Source organism: Polypterus senegalus, chromosome 1 (assembly GCF_016835505.1).
Source record: "Polypterus senegalus isolate Bchr_013 chromosome 1, ASM1683550v1, whole genome shotgun sequence".
Classification (NCBI taxonomy): domain Eukaryota; kingdom Metazoa; phylum Chordata; class Cladistia; order Polypteriformes; family Polypteridae; genus Polypterus; species Polypterus senegalus.
Window position 1 is genome coordinate 276127548 of NC_053154.1, and position 16381 is coordinate 276143928.

General features: G+C 37.5%; 1 protein-coding gene across 2 annotated transcripts in view; it reads right to left on the minus strand.

Annotated features, from left to right (window-relative positions):
- Positions 1-700, minus strand: part of morn4 (MORN repeat containing 4) — a 121453-nt gene extending 120753 nt beyond the window's left edge. For both annotated transcript variants that reach the window (XM_039774951.1, XM_039774943.1), the window contains exon 1: positions 550-700. The gene's annotated coding sequence lies outside the window, so the exon portion shown is untranslated. The remainder of the gene's footprint in view (positions 1-549) is intronic.
- Positions 701-16381: the final 15681 nt, after the last annotated feature.

Here is a 16381-nt window from a genome sequence, read left to right on the forward strand (position 1 = left end):
TGAAAATTCCAACACTATCAAATCACTCGCGCGCAAAAATCTGCCTCTAATGAAGGATATCGCTATCAAGGTATATTAAAATGTGGAAAAACTCCAATAAAAAACCCTGTTCAAGTTTTAATAATGTACCGATTTTTTTCGTCATTTCCACTTCACTAATAGCGAGTTGCACACATGAACAAAATGTTTTAGCAAAAAAAAAAAAAAAAATACAAATCTGATACTCGTGAAAAAAGCAAATACTCCAGACTTGATTAAAACCCACAGTGTCGTCTGACAGAAGTGTTCTAGAAAATGATGTTTAATGACAGTCCGCAATTTAAGTCAGGCAACCAAAGAATGCATAAGTACAGCAATATTCTTAGTATGCGAGACACGCGAACTTTAATTTTTTTTTTCTCTTTATCTCAACGTTGCCACAGTAACGCAACAAAGTGCATTCCCTTGTGTCACAAGGATATTTATTTTCCCGTGATAATAAGGTACTCTAACCAATTAAATCTAAAAGGGAAAAAAACTTGTCATTTTTGACCAATTAACATATGTTACCTTTTTGTTGTCCTTGAAGCCCCGAAAACATGCAAATCTTGTAGTATTTTCATTTATAGTACGTGGAAAGCGGCAATAAGTGTTTTACTGTAAACCCGCTGGAAAATAATTAGCTCGGTTCTAACCCCACCTCGCTAGAGAGCTGCGCCTTCTCCTGCACTAAAAAGGCGCTTATTGTTATTGGTTGAAAAGGCACACGGCTCATTCAATCTTGCATCTGATTGGTTCAGTGGTGTACGAGATGTTGAATCCGATAGCCATTTTTGAAACGGGCATTGAGAGACTGAAGTCGGGGTTAGGTTATAGCTGTAATTAGGTAGAGTGCTGCGCGCTCGTCTGTTTTATGGATTAAATTGCAGTGTGCATTTACTTCTACTGACAAGACTGAATACAGTAATTTATTGCGTACAGCTGGTCATTTAATTACATGATTCACAGAAAGCAAGGTTAATTTAGATTTGGGAAAAAATGGTGTATTATTTGTAGGTGAATGTCTGTGCCTGTATTAAAGAAGGGAGTACTATATTACTTTGGTTGCATTTTTAGGATACACACATACTGAAACACTTTAATGCTTTTAGAACGCATTACCAGCAACTTTGTACTGGAATAAAACGTTGTCAGTAATGGATGGATGGAAACGTTTTTTTAGCCCTTCTTGTTCAACCAACATTATTTCATTTTAAAAAATGTTTTGAAATAAAGTTGATTTATACTGACCAGAAGAATATTTAGATATATTAGATGCTGATGAAGCAGCATAATGTACTATATTAAACAACTAGCAAAATACCTGCGCTTCGCAGCAGAGAAGTAGTGTGTTAAAGAAGTAATGAAAAAGAAAAGGAAACATTTTAAAAATACCGTAACATGATTGTTAATGTAATTGTTTTGTCACTGTTATGAGTGTTGCTGTCATCAAGAATTTGATTATCATTATTTCTTTCAATCAGGTTTGTATTTGGAGGATGTGTTGTGTTCAAGTTACATTCCATGTTTGTCAACCGTTGTAAAGATAACAGGTTTCATTCATCGATTCCTTTCTTACTGCATCAATAAACAGCTCATCTTCCTCTTTATTTGAGACATCACACACTGCATGCACAGGTTTTTTTACACTGTCTTCCTTTAGCTGGACATTGACTTTTTCCACCGTGTGCTTTGTTTCCACAGTATCTGCACTTATGAATATGCTTGTATGCGTCACTCGCTTCATATTCTTTTGCTGCCTTCTCGATTGTGTAATGCGTTTTTTGTTCAGCGCTCTTTGGAGCTGTTGCTTTTTGTCTGCGTACTGCGTTCACAGTCAGTTCACGTGAGCCGCTTGGAGTACATGCATCAAAGGTTCTCAGCTGTGCTTATATTATCTCGTGCAATGTCCACGGCTTTATTTAATGTTAGCTAAGACCCGGCACTTAAAAGTTTCTCTCGCAGTTTCGCTGAGTTTGTGCCAAACACCACCCTGACCATCTCATCTTCGTTTGCATAAGCACGGTCCTTCATCCGCGAATATTTAGCGGCAGAGTGTTTCTATTGGATTGCCACTGACGGACGGCCTTATATGTGCAGGCACTCGATTACACAGGAGGCATGACGATGAGGGACGCAACTCCGCCTCACACGGCGACCGAGCTACAGGCTATGGCCGGTATATATGTACATAAGTAGGTTCCAGTTATGACCATTTCACGTAGAATTTTGAAATGAAACCTGCATAACTTTTGTAAGTAAGCTGTAAGGAATGAGCCTGCCAAATTTCAGCCTTCTACCTACACGGGAAGTTGGAGAATTAGTGATGAGTCAGTGAGTCAGTCAGTCAGTGAGTGAGTCAGTGAGGGCTTTGCCTTTTATTAGTATAGATGAACTGATACCTTAAGAATTTAGGTGTAATTAAACTGAAACACTTCTCTTACAACACATTACTTTAATTTTGCATTTACATTTATTTGTTTGTCAGGCACTTATTCAAAGCAACAACCTAATCAAGTAACATTAGGCTAGGGCCTGTTTCTTCAGCAAGTGTAGTAAGACAGGTAACAAAAGTTGATTCCCACATGTGAAAAGATGTAATAACTAATACATTTACAATCATAGACTATATTCTCAGGCCTGTTTAATTCAGTATGGGGTTGCAGGGATTTGGAATCTATCCCAGCAGCAATGGACAAGAAGAAAGGACCAGCGCTGGACAAGGTGCCACCAATCAATATAAAGAGGCCATCCTTAGGGAAGTGAAAAACTGGAATATCCAAAGGAATACCCCTGTAAACATGGGAAGAATTTGGTGTTTAGTGTAAACATGGGAAGAATTGTAAACACCACACACAAAATAACTGGGTGTGGTACTTGACTCTACAACATTTGATTTGAGAGGAGGAAATACTACACACTATGCCACACATTAATAATTTAAATTAGTTTTAATTTAAATAGAGTTTTTCATCCCAAAGAGCTTCATATTAAATGTAATATTAAATTGTATTTTTTTTTAATCTTTTGCACCTACGCCTGCTACTAACCTGGCATTACACCCAACCCTCACCCTTCACCTTGCATGTAGTGAGGCCACAAGAAGAAGGCCTCAGAAGTGGACCCTGGTAACCTTATCATTATCAGGGTACATTGTTTTTTATCTAGTATCTTCATGAAGGTCATTGTGAACTATTCTTTGGATAACCTTTTAACCTAAGCTGTTCTCCCTACCTGGAGCACAAAGCTTCTCATGACCCAGCACTGAGTATCCCTATAAGCCTGATCACGACATCACAACTGTTTTTAACGGAAGAGTTCAAATATCTTGCAATTTTGTTCTTGAGTTAAGGAAAAAAGGGAGTGTGAGACTGACAAGTGGATTGGAGTGGTGGCAACTGTTCTGCAGTCACAGTACTGGTCCATGGTTGTGAAGAGGAAGCTGAGTTTAAAGATAAAACTCTGTTTACCAGTCAGTTTACATCCCTGTCCTCACCTATGGTCATGACTGTGAGAGTGAAAAGTTCAGCGATTCTGGAAACTGTATGAATAGAGTCGCTGCTCCTCCAGATCAAGCGGAGCCAAGTGAGATGTTTTGGGCATGTCATAAGTATGCCCCTCGGCCAGCTCCCACAAGAGCTGCTCCAAGCACATCGCACTGGGTGGCGACCATGAAGTAGACCCAGAACATGCTGGAGGGATTATATACATCTACTGACTTGGAAATATCTGGGAATTCTCCAGCAAAAGCTGAAATCTGTAAGTGGAAACAGGGAGGTCGGGGTTGACCTGCTTGACTTGGTGCTGCCACCACCCTCAAAATCACCAAGAAGAGTAGTTGAAAAGATAAGACGGTATTTTTTAACGACATGAAAAAAGGCGGACACACTCCTATACTATTTCTAAAGTGGACAATAAAGAAATGAGAAGCCAGGAGAAGTTATAAATCATTTTATCTCCTCTTGGTTACCAAATGTATAAAATTTTGCAAACCATTATTTCCACATTATTTCACTCATATCCTAAATGAATACTCCCAAATTCATGAACACTATGCTAAGATTCTACAACATACTACCTTATCACTGTACATAAGAATGACATCTGTCCAGGTTAATTCTGTGAGTTTAGAGGAGAAGAGGAGGCTTGAGCCAAATTACTTCCTGACCCAGTGTAGAAAGGAAATTCCATTATGGGGCATCTTTCACAAATCTGGGTTTTCCGCCTTCTTTTCTTTTCTCTTCATCACCATCTTTTGTCTGCCTCTTAAAAGAGGCAGTCAATCTCACAGTGAACTGCTATTTCATGAATTATTCAGTGCCATAGGGAAGGTTCTGTGGTTGGAGTCTTCTGGCTAGCAATACTGATGAAAGCTGTTGCAAGGTTTGCCTTGAGAGTCAAATCTTCTCACTACACTGGGTCCCCTGGCTTATACTAAGCAGGGAGTAGAGGACTTGTCACAAGAGGCAAAAGTTGGGGAAGCAGATTCAGTAGCCTGTCCAGCAGTGTAATTTCTGTGGTTTCTTGTCTTTCATTTTAGATGGGTGTGCCTTTGTGAGGATGCTGGAATGTGTCCAGTAGTTGATAAGATAAATAAACTAGAGATTATTGAAATTTTTCAAAAGTTTTTTATGCAACAACAGAAAATAACCCAGGTAACAATAGCACAGACCAAAATAGTGGTGCAGATTGTCTTATTGACAATTCGCTTGGTTTCTACCTTCATGTCAGCTCCTCAAATACCTGGTGGTACAGTATACTGAAGGAAGTACTGGTAAAAATGATACAGTCCTAAACTACTTTCTTGACTGCCCAGGTATGAAACATTTTCCAGGATTTGCACAGAGATCTTAATTATTGCTAGGTTAGTTACTTGGCCAAGGATATTTCAGTAGAGGTTCTTGATTTTTTTGATGCTGAAAAACAGTGTTAGGCACCTAAACACCTTGCAGAAGAGGTTCAGAGTAGCCAGGTGTTTTTTCTGGAGAGAGGGCAATCATGTCGCAGTGTATTTATTGGAGATCAATGACCATTGTCTTAGCCACTTTTTTCTTAGAAGTTCGTGCAGCTCTGTTTTGACCTTGATCTCAAAGAGAGTGGTTGAAGATTGAAAGCAGAATAACATGGTGATAATAGTAAGAGGGTTGGGCACTATAGCTTTACTGATATGCTACTACAAGTTTTTATTTTGAAGGATCCAAATGTTAGACACTAGTTTGTGTTTGCGCAGGGTTAGAAACTGGTGTCATTACCATCATCAACATGAGTGCACTCATGAAAGTAAGGAAAAAAATTATAAGAATATAAATAACAGAAGTAGTAATTTCAGAAATTTAATAAAACAAAATGTTCTCCAATGGATTCCAACCAATAAAATAAAAAATTACAACAGTAATGATTTACAAAATTACAGAAACAAGTCAGGACCATTTCTAACAGGTTACTGATATATGTTATCTGACTCTTTTGGTTCAGAGCTGCTCAAAGTGCTTGTTGTAGCATCACAAGATCTCCCATGCCAGTGTTTCTCAGCATTTCTAGTGTCACAACCCACTTGTTTCAATGACACTGTCTTTGTGACGCACCACGCCAAGGGATTGTCTCATTTGTCAAATTGATCATGATCGTCAGAGCAGGAGGTGGATCAAGTGCTATTGTCAGATCGGCAACCAACTCATGACCTACTGGCTGCAGCCTGTGACCCGCCCTAGTGGTTGGGAAACACATCCCTATGCTATTTTAGTTTGATTTGTATAGTCTGTTTGTCTGGAGCCTCTTCCTAAACCAGTTGACCTTGGGTAATCCCAGTAGAAATGCATGACAATTGGCAACATAGATTTATGATACTTCAGCATTCACAGTTATGATTACCAGACCAATGTCATTATTGGAAATAGGCTTATTGTATTCAAATAGATTAGTTTCTTTTATTTTACCATCAGATACTTCTAATGTTTAGCTGTAGCAGGAGCTTATATTCTTGAACTCCAAGGCTGCAAGGAGATGTTACACCTAATAAAGTACAGCTATTACACATCACAAGGAATACATGCTATATATGCTTTATGTGTGAAATCGTTTTTCCTGTACAGCAAATGCTGTTCTGAAGGTGTCAGCATTTTAGGAAGATACATGCTGAAGTGAGATTCACATTTTTTGAATGTATGAATTTTTAAGGCACCAATAAGTTAAATATCTAGTAGAACTTTTTAGTGTGATTGAGTATTATGCTTTTATCAAAGACACAAAAGAGCTATGATTTTAAAATCTGTACAGCGCTTCGCTGTGTTTATTAAGTTACTATATACTTTGTATATCATTATAGTAATTTATTATCTTAGTTTTAAACAAGTTTGTTTGTGCCTATTCACTGTGAAGGGAGTGATTTGCACCAGCAGAAGAAGAATGTCAATTACCCTTAACACAACCCATTACAGATTACAATAGAAGATGACAACAAAAGATACTGAGTAGATAGATGTACTATGGTGAAAATTATTAATGCATTAATTTCTAGTAGGATTGACTAGTATAATACGTTATTCACTGGCCTTTCACATCATTCTTTATGCAGCTTTCAGTTTTTTAAAAATGCTGCTGCAATAATCATTACAAGAACTAAAAAGTAGGACCACATAACTGCTGATCTTAAATTGTTACACTGGCTTCCAGCTAAGCATAGGACTGAAATCTTCCTTCTTACATATAAAGTCTTAAATGGCCAAGGACCTGCTTGCTTGTGTAAGCTTATCACTATTTACAAATGACAGCATGCATTAATATTTCAAGATACTTAAGTTCCCTAGAAGATTAATAAATAAAACAATCATTTTGAACTATTACTAACCCTCTGTTTTTCTTCTTAGTGTCCAGTTGTGTCACTTGGTTCCACTGCTCTGTGTCCAAGATGCTATCCTGCCAATGGAAAGACATTTGAGGTACTGGGAGCAGTGGAATCCTCGGAAGAAAAGATTCTGTTGTTGCATTAGATAGCCCAGAACAGACTATACTGTAGAATGTCCAGCAGGAATAACAAAAATTAATCTCAATAGAAATTATAATTTCATAGTATGCATAACTTGTATTAAAGAATCATTAAACATACATTCCCTTCCAGACTCTGTCTGGAAAGTCCCTGTGAACTTCAACAGGATGAATATAGCTGCAATGGATAGGATGCTCACTTTCTCACTTTCTCTGTTAGCTGAGATTCTCTCAGTGACCTGGCAGTTATTTTCTCTAGGTGCTGTCGGAACATGCAGAAGTTTGGAGGGTGGAAGGCTATGGAGGGCCATAATTTAAAAGTGCCAGGGTTGAACAGGTTATTATTGCTTGTGGTACTGAGTTTTGCTTTTCCAAAATGAAATATTATATAAATATAAAAGTTTATAAAAAATCATTAAATAAGTAATGTACCTATGTCTTGCTGCCAAAGAAGTTTATTAAATGGAAAGGTCCCTCAGCACTTCTCTCCTCTATTCCTAAGCAGCTCTATTGCTAAGATGCTCATCCTTCAGTTTGTTATGGTGTTTAGATTTTAGGAAATGAAGTGAGCTGAATGTCCTTTCACACATCAATGTAGTCTGAAAAATAGTTAAAACGAGCAAAGCTACACGTGCAAAATCTTTATAGATGACATAATTCCTGAAGATATCACACCAGAACTTTTCAGCTGTCACATCCTTTTCCAGAAATTAGGTTTCATATGCTCATCTTGATGGAGTTCCATCAAGGAGTATCTTATAGTTGACCAGTTCACGGAAGATAAAGAGGGAAAAGAGGATAAACAAATTTAAATGTCCTTAAAATTTTAACATTAAGTTTGGAAAATGGGTTTCAGGTTAAACTTCCTGAAAAATGTTGCTTCTTTAAATCTTAACCAAAGTTCATCATGTAATGTTTCTAAATAGCTCATAATTTTTTCACACATTCTGCTTTTGATATCTTGTGACTGTGAATTGAGGGAACTAGAAGGAGTTGGAAAAGTTGTTAAATCCTTTTTTTCTTTCACATGTAAACTGATGTCTGATATAGTATTCTGGAATTACTAGATTACATAAACAGTATCAATGATAGTTAAATCAGATGGCTGTAGCAGGTGAATTTAGGCAAAAAGTTTTTCAAAAATAAAATACTTGAGCACACAACACTGTCCTGAAGTTGCTGAACCAGTTCCTTATTAACAGATTTTAAAGTAGTCACTACATTGTCATAAAGTTTGCAAAGTCGATAGATACTTGATTTGAAACTCAACCAACGAATTGAATTATAGTTGAGGAGAACATTGTTTCTCACTTGTCATTTCACAAAGTGACTGAAAGCTATTTTTAAAGATACTGAGTGTATTTATTGTGTTTTTAGTTTTCTTTACAATAACCTCAACATCTTCCATTGATTTACATACAGCTTTACAAATGAGAACTTCCTAATGAAAAAAACAATGCAATCTGAAAACTTCACTGCAACAATCTTTCCTGAAAAGTCCTAAAATACCGTTTGCCTCACTCTCCATCATGGATCCTCCATCGGCAGTGATGCTACAGAGGTTGTTAAAGGAAATTCCTAATTCATCAAGTCAAAATTTGATAGCTTCGTAAATGTTTTTTTGCATTTGGGTTCTTTTAGAGAAACCAAACATAAGAGTTTTTCTGAAAAACCACCTTTGTCCATATTAGGTGTCACACACGTGTGCATTGAAGAAAACTAAAGGGCCTGAAAGAGAGTAATCCCGTGCCAGACCAGGGGGTGGCGGAGTGTGCTGACTCATTTTCTCACTTTCCTGCAGACCGTTCACAAGAAATTCCGCCTGGCCCTGATGATGTAATTTCTGGTGCCAGCCCTTTTGAGGATGTCACTTCCGGTTCCAGTCCCTTTGATGACGTCACTTCGGATCCCAAACCCATGGAGGAGGACCCTTACAATTCCGCCCCTTTTGATGATGTCACGTCTGGGTCCGAGCCTATGGAAGAAGATCCTTCCGGTTTCCGGCCCCTTTGATGACGTCATATCCTGTTTTGGCCTTTAAAGCTGCCATCTTACAACCAGTGAATCTGTTCTGTGTTGGACTCTGATTTTTGCTCAACTCTTTCAATCCTATCACAATCCATTTGCAGCGAGGGAGAATATATGGGTGACTGCCCCAAACCTTTTTATGACTTCTTGGTCTAATTCTTGTGACACAAGAAACCGGGAACACAGAACTATCTGAGTTGTTTTAGTAATGTCATTACATTCATAAACTGACAAACTAAAATATAAACTTCTTGAAACATTATCTGCAATTTAATTTCCTATGAAATTTCCAAGCTCTATAAATCTTCTTTGAACTGTGTCATTGCTAAGAGGAATGTCCCTGAATAACTAATTATCTGGTTGTATTGAAAAAACTAATGATTTAGTAAATTCAGCATCTGTGAATGTTTTTTTGTACTTCCCAATACAATAACAAACTTTAAATGTAGCTAATTTCTGCTCACCCTCACGAGAAAGGAACACTTTCATTAATTTTTGTTGTTGCAATGTAAGAATCCCGAGTACTGAACTTTTTCTTTACTTCCATTTCTCGTGTACTAAAATGACGCTGAACTGTGTAGGATTTTATCTGCTGAATTTCAGTTTTACATAATGCACATATCATCATATGTTCTGCCGAATCAGGCTTTCAAAAAATGAAATCTTTTCTTCCCACTCTGGATTAAATTTTCTATTTTCATCTCTAAACTCACAGTGTCGTTTCGGAGTTGGTGAAACACCTACATCACTGCTAGTGATCGGAAAAGTTTCATCAATCTCCTTTTGTTCTTTTTCTTGTAATAATATAGAAGGCTCATTATGGTTTACTTTTAAGGCTTTTTTAAATAAAAAAATGCAGAAGTCGTTATGGAAAACAAACTAAGATTTCACACGCTGTATTTCAATTACAACCACAGAAAACACTTTTAATATGTAACAATAACACTGATTATCACACTAATTATTACCACAGAATCACAGATTAGGTGATATGAACATAGACATGGCCTTAACTGCAGGGAAACTGAAAATGAAGCATTAACAAAAGGTGAACAGTTCAGTGTGTAAGCTCGTTCATGACTAAATTCCCAGGCCACCCTAGCGGCTAGTGAGAAAACGATTTGTTTGTTTACTAAAATAAAAGAGCAAACTTAATATTAGCTCCAGAGACAAGAGAATTATCTTAGAAAATATGGGAGAGATCGTCGGACATTTATAGTCTATTGACTTTTGTGTATATAGAGGGGCATCTGGATTGCATCTGCATGCATCGGAGAAGGGACTATTCATTCGATGGAACCAGTCGCCAGTTGCAATATTCCACTCGAGAGTAGACTCTGTAAACCTCCATCAATTTATGTTCCAATCTGAAGAATAGCGCTGAACTGAAGTCGTGGCCTCACCAAAATTTGTTGTTGGCCGCATTTGGGAATAGCTGGTCTAGGGTCAGGGTGTAGTCTTTCTTCAGTGGATGTAGGTTTTTTAAGCACTAGGATGTGATACCATTTTTTATAACTTTAAGATAATAGTTTATGGTATAGTAAACTAATCTGTGTTTAAACTATTAGCTTCATTCACTCTTTTGCTAGAAATATCTGGAAACAAAGAACTTTCTGATTTTTTCTCCTGATCTCAAGGAATATTTTGTCACAGGCAGATACAGAATAATAGTGAAAACAAACAGGAATGTATAATAAAAACAAAAGAAAGCAGTCCATTTTAATAATCAAAATAATAAGTATAAATAAATTATGTGTTGTCTGTGAAATACTAATATTTCACAAGCAGGTAATATATATGATGCAAAGATCATTAAATTCACAGACCACAATGACATATTGAACATTCATTGAAGTTCATATGTGCCTGCCAGCTGACAGAATTGCCTAAATAAATGACTTGCATCCTTTCTTTCATTCCTGTCTTGTGTGACCCTCTGTGGAATTTGTTATGTCCTGCCTACCATAGCATTAAAAAGGGGAATGATATTATCTATCTGTTATATAATCAAACACTACGGTCTTTGTATGTCCAGTCCCTCAGAGCCACCTGACTAGTCGTTTTAACTTTGTTGTGATTGGTTCATTAGGCTTCGGTGACATGATTGAAGGAGGAAGTGCGAGTGTCAGACACATAAGAATGAGTACAGGCTTAAAAGGCTTGTAGAGAATAACTTTCAAAGACAAGAAGTAAAAAAAAAGTTGAGAGGAGGTAAGCAAGGTGCCTTGAAATGAGAAGCAGGCTTTATGGGAATGCACTTGACAGAGGGAACGCCAGTCAAGAGTGGTTCACAAACATGAGAATAATGAAGAAATGTGCTGGAGGTACAAATAGGGCAGGAGATATTAAAGACAGGTAATGTGACCAGGATAACGTAATCCTATTTTTGTCTATCCAGCAATTACATTCCTTTGGCCATATTCAACAAGATTAGTATTTTCTATATCAGCCATTTTATTTCCTATTATTCATTTCTATTTAAAATTTCCATTATTTGATCATATTATTGGTTGTCTATGGCATCTGTTGGAATGAAAAATACAATGCATTTGATTAGTACATGAAACAAACTCCTTGGAAATAGCATGTCAAGAATGAGGCCCTTGATTGATTGTGTCACCTTTATATATTAGTTGGGCTTAAGTGATTCTGTGCTTTATTGTTGTTTTGAATCATTATTTTTCATAGTTTATGCAATTTCTGATTTGATTGTTTATGATTTAACATTTATGGACTTAAATGTTCTGTGTACATTGTGTGTGGATCCCCAGGAGGTAGGGCCACTCTGATGTCACTCCTGCTTTACAGGTATCCCAGAAGTAAGGATTCAGCAGCAGTTTTATTGTGTCTGAAGATTATTTGTGAGTATTGCTGTTTCTTTGGATTTACTTTTTTTGTGATTTCTTTGCTTTTTTATGGGATTTGCCTCATGGGTAGTGTTTTTGGACTTGTTTTCCTCTGATAAATTCTTCATTTACAAAGATCCCTTGTTGCCTTTTTGGTACATGCTGGAATTTTCACAGTTTTTTTCCCTCTGAAAAGACATTTTAGGCTGGTTACTCATCTTGGATTTAGCCAGGCTGAAACCTGCACATAGTTGTCAGGAGCAAAGTGACAGGGGGTGAGCCTTTTCTGGGCTGGTCAGTTAAAGTTCTGGCCTGCTCTATGGTCTTTTGGAGGCCTCGTTCCCCTCTTGCCAAGTCTGTAACTCCAGATCACAACAGTCATGAGTGATATTGTAGATATTGCAGACTGTAGTTACACTCTGTTGAAAGTAGTTCATTTACATGATGCTAATAGAGGTCCTCAGGGTTAAATCCACTGGGCACAATATGGACAGTGAGACAGTTAAGCGTTTATAGATAACATGTACATAGCTGGTTTTGACATTTGTTCCTAGCTACCAATGAGAAAAAAAACTAAGAAATTAGTTGATACAATTTTTGTTAGATGATTTGATAACATGATTAGACAGCTTGTTAGAGAAGAAGTTACAGGTAGAAAGTCCAGTAATTGTGGTTTATATCATACAAACATCCAAAGGGTGACATCTTAATGGTGGGGTTTAATTTCAAGCAAACTCGATGTGAGGTAACAATGACTTGCAATTAGTCTGATTTGACTCCACCACATACAGCAACAATTTCACTAAGTCGTGATTCGCTCTTTCAGACTGACCACTACTTTCAGGATGGTATACTGATAAAAGATTGATCGTGCAACATAAGCTTATAACAAAATTATTCAGAAGAGAGAAATAAATTGTGTCCCCTGATCTGAAATAATGAAACGAATATCCTTAATAAAAATATCTGATAACTCCCAAGAGAAGGTATTTTGCGTAATAGAAGAGAATATGTTAACTTAGAGAAATTATCTGCTATTATAAGAAAAATGCTAAAGCCCAGTGATATGCTGTTTCTTCCCGTGGTTGGCTTGGGGAAGGAATGAATTTTAAAAGACTCACAGGATATGCCTAACTAGTTTTCACCCTATTACAAATCTCACAAAACTATAATGTTTTGAAAGTTTTGATGCACATTTTTCCATCAGAAATAGTGTTTTAATAATTCTGTGGTCTGGGTTATTCCTGTATATTACAAAATATTATACAATGAGTCCAATCTAAGACTTTACACCTGACTTAAGGGGACATGTTAGGTTTTACTTTAGACACATCTTCAGGGGTTATTTTATGAATTTTGTACATAAATAATTGTGTTTACTATATCTTCATGCGGGCGGCACGGTGGCGCAGTGGTAGCGCTGCTGCCTCGCAGTTAGGAGACCCGGGTTTGCTTCCCGGGTCCTCCCTGCGTGGAGTTTGCATGTTCTCCCCGTGTCTGCGTGGGTTTCCTCCGGGCGCTCCAGTTTCCTCCCACAATCCAAAGGTTAAGTGGATTGGCAATTCTAAATTGGCCCTAGTGTGTGTTTGGTGTGGGTGTGGGTGTGTTTGTGTGTGTCCTGTGGTGGGTTGGCACCCTGCCCAGGATTGGTTCCTGCCTTGTGCCCTGTGTTGGCTGGGATTGGCTCCAGCAGACCCCCGTGACCCTGTATTCGGATTCAGCAGGTTAGAAAATGGATGGATGGATATCTTCATGCACATCCACAACTGTAGCTGCCAACAATTTTTCCATAAGCAAAATCAAGGCTGGAAGATGAGGTGCATGCCCGTAGAGATACGATGCACGGGGTTTGTAGGGCAGCCTGTCTACAGGACATACTTTCCATTCAGCAGCTCAGTAGAAAGATTGAGGATAGCAATCTTCAATAGCACAGAGGCAGAAGAGAAAGCCTTCAGGTGGCTCTGGATCAAGAGAGCAGATCTGTTAGAGCACAGCTGGGTGACCTAGGTGAGACTATCTGGTGATCAAAAGTCTCAAGACACTCAATAACCACAGGTAACATCACTGATGTTGTCATCTAGTTTAGCATCACTATATGGGCCTCTTCATTGCTGCCATTAAAATAAATATGTGTGAAAAAAATGATAGGTGTGTGATGTTAAGAAATTAATCTGACAGTTTCACTAAATTGTTACTTTTATGTATTATGATCATTATAAAAAAGCCGTCCTTATTTCTATAAACATGGTTATAGTACAGCAATAGAGGATATAACAATATTATTGTTGTATCTGATGCTGGAATCATTCTTGCACCCAGTGCCAGGAAAACGATTAGGCGACATAGGAGGCCACCTAGGACATCATTTTCTGGGGAGAGCAAATTTAGTAAGGCAATTTTGCTTTATCTTGGATGGTGTGTGCTGCTCTATGTGCTTCTTATGCCCTGAAAAATGCACACCTTATTTAAACAAGATGTATGAAAAAACATGCATGTTTTAGAAAGAATTGGCCCTACCACTAGACTGGGAGATCAATCCAGCCCTCTTTAAACCCCTTACTGTTATCTCTGAGACAACTTGTTCACTACTTGTTGCATGCTCCCCTTCATTCCCAAGTTTACACTTGAACTGTAGACAATATTGGATATTGGACATTGGACAGCGGTTGAGGCAGCAAGATAGGTGAAATGTGGCTTTTGGAGCATGAAGAAAAAAGAGGTTTGTCATGTTACAACATTTTGAGCATTATAGATTCTAGTTCTAGAGATATTGAAGCATATGAAAATAATGATTTTACATAAACATAAACTCTGACACCACTTCTGAATGTGTGTTGTATAACAAGAGCTTTGGTGACTTTTAAAACTGCCACTGATCTCTTGGGTGAAACTGTACAGATGACCCCTATTAGAATTTCAGTCTGTTCATAAGTGACTTTTGTTCTTATTGTATGTAATAATTCAAATGTATGATGCTGAAATGTACTGAACAACAAACCCATTATTTAAAACGTCTTATGGACCATCTTGGATATGGATCATGAGTGAAAAGTAATTCAGGCTACTGGTCATGTGTTTGCATTTTGTTGAAAACAATTACCTGTCACTTTGCACAGCAGCAAGGATTTTTTTGAAAATAAAATCTGTCTCTAGATTTTGCATACTTGAGCAGAATGTTGTGTGCACAAATCACAAACTGTACCTCGTCCAATCACTAAATTGGTCTGATCTCTGTATACTGAACAACAGATAAAATTTATTAGTAGCTTAAAAAAGTGCCCAGAGTGTGATTTCATATTTTCTTTGTTTTATCTTAACATCCAAAAATACCAGATGTTGTGAAAAGAACTAGGTGCCAGAAAAAGGTTTTAAAATATTTGTTTCCTCCGTCTCTCTCGCTCTCTTTCATAATTGACAGTTGAAGAACCAGACTGTCTTTGGTTTTGATATGTTATGTGGTGCACTGTGCTCTGGTGACTATCAACTCTAATTCTAGGCTTTAGCATTGCATACTTTGTCCCTTTCACCCTCTCTATTTTTATCATTCATAATCTCAGATGCTGTTTCTATGGTTTTTTTGCTAGTTTTTGCTATCAAGACATCGTAGCCATCAGCATGTTCCTTAGTAGACAGAAAGTTTTTAAGGAAAAGATCACACATTCTGCAAGCTATAATCAATATCAACCATAAGGTTGCTAATCATATTTCAAATGATGACGTAATAGATGACTTTACAGCAAAAACAAACTGTAAATAGAAAAGTTCTTTAAAGTGGTTAAATTTCAGTTGTGAAAACTCTGAAATTATTGTGTTATGGTAAAGAGATATAATATATAATGTAAGTAGTTCCAGAGATAATTGCGTTCTTCAATTTATTCTTACATTTTTATTTTTTTAATCATGTCTTTGCCTCAAAACACCTGTTTAACATATACTTATTATTATTGTTATTATAATTAGCCATTCATTTTCGAATCCATTTAGTCCTGAGCAGGATCACAGGGAGCTGGAGTCTATGTCAGCAAGCATAGTGCACAAGGCAGGAACAATCCATGGATAGGGTGCCAGTACAACACAGGGCAAATACACACCAAACAAACATTAGGGCTATCTGAGCAATCCACCTAACTTTAATATCTTTGGTCTGTGCGAGGAAACTTGAGCACCTGGAGCAAACCCACGAAGATACAGGGAGAGAATGCAAGCTCCACGCAGGGAGGACCTGGGACTAAAATGTGCCCTTACTGCGAGGCTGCAACACTACTACAACGCCACACTTATTATAGTAATATTATTTATAACCATTGACTTGAGCATTCCTAGTTTTTATTCTCTTTCTCTATACGTTTAGCATTCATTTGCTCAGAGGTTGATGTGCTTGCTGTTTCCCGAGCAGCTCTTCTTTTCTCCACGCTAGTGGCCCGCTTCTTCTCTTCTTTCGTTGGCATTTCTCTGTGTTAAAACTGATTAACTCTGTGTTTGTGTCGCAAATACTTAGTACGTTT